At 50.5% G+C, this 3,740-nt stretch overlaps 1 pseudogene; it reads left to right on the forward strand.

The window, feature by feature from the left end:
• The first annotated feature begins 908 nt into the window (after positions 1 to 908).
• On the forward strand, positions 909 to 2,344 carry LOC148114363 (uncharacterized; annotated as a pseudogene).
• The last annotated feature ends 1,396 nt before the right edge of the window (positions 2,345 to 3,740 follow it).

A 3,740-nucleotide genomic window follows, 5' to 3' on the forward strand; every position in this document is an offset into this window, starting at 1 on the left:
AAATTTATAACCTGCAAGCATTTATAACCAGAGAGAACTATTAACATAACATAAAGTGTAGACTGTTTTCTTTTTCAAGAACCCAAGAGTAAATATAATTTAAGGAGGGCGAAAGATTAACTTCCTTTATATATTGCCTTTGAGTTAATATTGACTTCTGATGATCGCATAGACAAATCTTTGTAGTTTTATTGGCAAATATTTTGTCATTATCTTCTTTTTGGGCTGAGAAAGAGAAACTTTCCAAAAGTCATCTAATGCAATTCTCTGCTTACAGAAACATTAGAATTTCCAAGCTCTATTCCAGTGGCTTTAACCACAACACCAAATTGGCTATAGGCCTTTGGATTTGATATTAATGCAACTATTTGATATTAATGCAATTGACAGCTAGTGCAACATTTAAATGACTTGGTTGACCTTCAAAAGCTAAGCAGGATCATACCTAGTAAGTTCTGGGAGGGCAAGCCAACAGAAAAAACCAAGGTTGTAAACTAAACTGAGAATTTATTCCAAATCTCTCCAGGCTCAAGGTTGATCCATCCTTCTGAGGTTGATAAAATGAGGGCCCAGATTGTTGGGGGCAATAGCCTGACTCTTTAAACCACTTAGAAATTGTGGCTGTAAAGCACTGTGAAGCAGTAAATAAGTGCTATTGCTATTGCTAAACTGAGAATCCAAAGGTGTTATGTATTGATACATTTCAGCGGGAGTTTCAAACTTGCCTAAGTTACTGATTGGCTGACAGCCTCTCCAGGATTGTATATAAGGAGGGCTGCAGCCTCAGAGTTTTCGCTGAAGTCTCACTGTATGTTAAAGAGCTGTTGTCACTTGCTTGCTTGTGCCTCTCGTTATTCCCGAACCACTTTATTGGCGACGAGGATGGGATAGAGGCCACAAGAAGCGAACCAGTGAGACCACGAGCTTCAGCTAGGCGACGAGGCGAACTACAGGAGGCATACCGAACATGTCTGCCTACGTTCCGCCCAAGCCTTTTGATCCGGCCCGCGAAAAATGGGTCTCGTACCTAACGAGGTTTGAGTGCTCGCTTGAAGCCAGTGACATGCAAGGGCTCTCCGCTAATCGGAAGAGAGCCCTCTTCCTAAGCCACTGAGGACCGGATGTGTTCGAGATGGCGGAGTCACTTTGTGAGCCAACGCTGGTCCAGACCGTTTCCTGGGACACCCTGATGGCAACCCTCCGGGCTCACTACGCTCCCGTACCCTCCAAGTTCGTGCAGCGATACCAACTAAGACAACGCGTACAACGAGAGGGAGAGCTGGTCAGCGCTTACATGGCGAGCCTGCGTAAAGCCGCAACACATTGCGACTATAGAGACTTGGACGATGCGCTGCTTGAGCAGCTAACCTGTGGCGTTCGAGACATAAGACTGCAAAGGCGATTACTCGCTAAGCCTGATCTAACACTTGCTGGAGCCCTAGACGAGGCTAGGGCTCACGAAGCCTCCACAAAAGCCGCAGAAACGCTGCAGCGCCCGCTGACCAGCAAGGACAACCCCAAGTCTACACCAGTGCACAGGGAAGACGCCGGATCCAGTTCGGAGTCCGAGTCTGATGAGGACATCTTCCACACAGAGCACCAAAGAAAAGACGCATGCAGCCCCCGGCGTAACTGCCCCAGCTGTGGCGGGCATCACGATAGACTGTCCTACAAATACAGAGAGGCTATTTGCAGGCGTTGCGAGAAAAAAGGGGACTTGGCGCGAGTCTGTAGAGCCATTCTGCCCAGAAAACACCAACCACGTGAGCGCCGCAGCCAACCAGAATCAACACGCCACAAGCATCCAATGAGAGAAAGCGGCGCTAAAAAACGGCGCGAATTTGAACCGCGAGATGGCCGCAGCATACACGTCGACCAGGCCAGCACGGCAATCGAAGACAAGGTCAGCACGGTGGTCGAAATCAACGGAAAGCCATGCTCGATGGAGATCGACACCGGATCCGCTCTCTCCATAATGTCATGGGCGACCCTGAAGACCATCCTGCCGTCATTCCGGAAGGACCAGCTATCCAAGCAGAGACTGCGCATCCTAGGCTACCAGGGGAACCGGGTCCCCCTCGAAGGAGTAGGCAGGTTCCGAGTCACCTATGGAGACTTTGAAAAAGACCTGCCACTAACCATCGTCACAAAGCAGCTGCCTAGCCTTCTGGGCTTGGGGTGGTTCCGAGCCCTTGGCATGGGCTTCACCGGCGTCCACCGAAAGTCTGAGCCGTCACTGAAGGACAGCCTCCTGAACGAGTTCCAGGACGTCTTCGGGGACACATTGGGCAAGTATGTGGGGACCCCTATCTCCCTAAACTTAGACCCCAACGTAGCCCAATAAGACTTAAAGCCAGACGGGTGCCTTTCGCATTGAAACCAAAGATCGATGCGGAACTGGACAAATTAATTAAACAAGGGGTGTTGGTCCCCGTTGACCATGCAAAATGGGAAACCCCCATAGTGACCCCAGTTAAATCTGACGGCTCAATCAGAATTTGTGCCGACTACAAGTGCACGATCAACAAGGCTTTGCAGCCGAGCGCCTATCTGGTGCCGATCGTGCATCATCTACTACACTCCCTGGGGCCCGGAAAATTTTTTGCCAAATTAGACCTAGCACAGGCCTATCAACAATTACCCGTTGACGACGCTACGGCAGAGGTGCAAACAATTGTGACTCACAGGGGTGCATTCAAATGCACCAGGCTCCAGTTTGGGGTGAGCGTCGCACCCGGCCTATTTCAGAGCACCATGGAGCGCCTCTTGCAAGGGCTCCCAGGGGTGGTGCCCTATTTTGACGACATATTAATCAGCGCCCAGGATGAACGTCAACTAGGGGACAGAGTGAGTCCTAACCAGATTTAGGGAAGCGGGACTTAAACTAAAAAAGAATAAGTGTATGATCGCTGTCCCCTCTGTCGAATTTTTGGGGTACAAGGTGGATGGCACAGGCATCCACCCCACCGAAAGCAAAGTGAGAGCTATCAAGAGCGCACCAGCCCCCAAAACCAAATCGGAGCTCCAAGCCTTCCTTGGACTGCTCAACTTTTACTCTATGTTTTTAAAGAACAAAGCTACCGTCGCAGATCCCCTGCACAAACTGCTAGGGAAGAATGTTCCGTGGGTTTGGGGCAAAACAGAGGCAGCCGCATTTGAGGCTGTAAAGAAACTTTTATCTGAGGACAGCTTCCTCATTCAATACAACTCAGCGCTACCGCTTGTATTAGTTTGTGACGCCTTCCCCTTCAGAGTTGGTGCCCCCTTCGGAGTTGGTGCCATCCTAGGCCATAGACTGCCAAACGGCCTAGAGGCGCCTATTGCATTTTACTCTCACACTCTGTCCAGCGCAGAGCGCAACTATAGTCAATTGTACAGAGAGGCTCTGGCTGCAATTGTGGGGGTTAAAAAATTCCATGAATATCTCTATGGCCATCAATTCGAACTTGTGACAGACCACCGGCCCTTGCTGGGACTTTTGGCCGGTGACAAGCCCACCCCCGCTGCCCTGTCCCCACGTTTGACCAGGTGGGCCATCTTCCTATCAGCCTACTCGTACCAGCTTGTCCATCGACCCGGACGGACCTTAGGCCATGCGGACACCCTCAGCTGCTGTCCCCTACCCGACCTGCTAGCCAACCCCATGCCGGAAGCCCCCGTCCTTTTGATCGACGCTGTGACTTTGGGACCTATCTCCTCTTGCGAGGTGGCTAAAGCCTGTGCTAGAGACCCTGTGATTC

The sequence above is a fragment of the Pantherophis guttatus genome, chromosome 4, assembly GCF_059756535.1.
Source record: "Pantherophis guttatus breed Tessera chromosome 4, ASM5975653v1, whole genome shotgun sequence".
Taxonomy (NCBI): Eukaryota; Metazoa; Chordata; class Lepidosauria; order Squamata; family Colubridae; genus Pantherophis; species Pantherophis guttatus.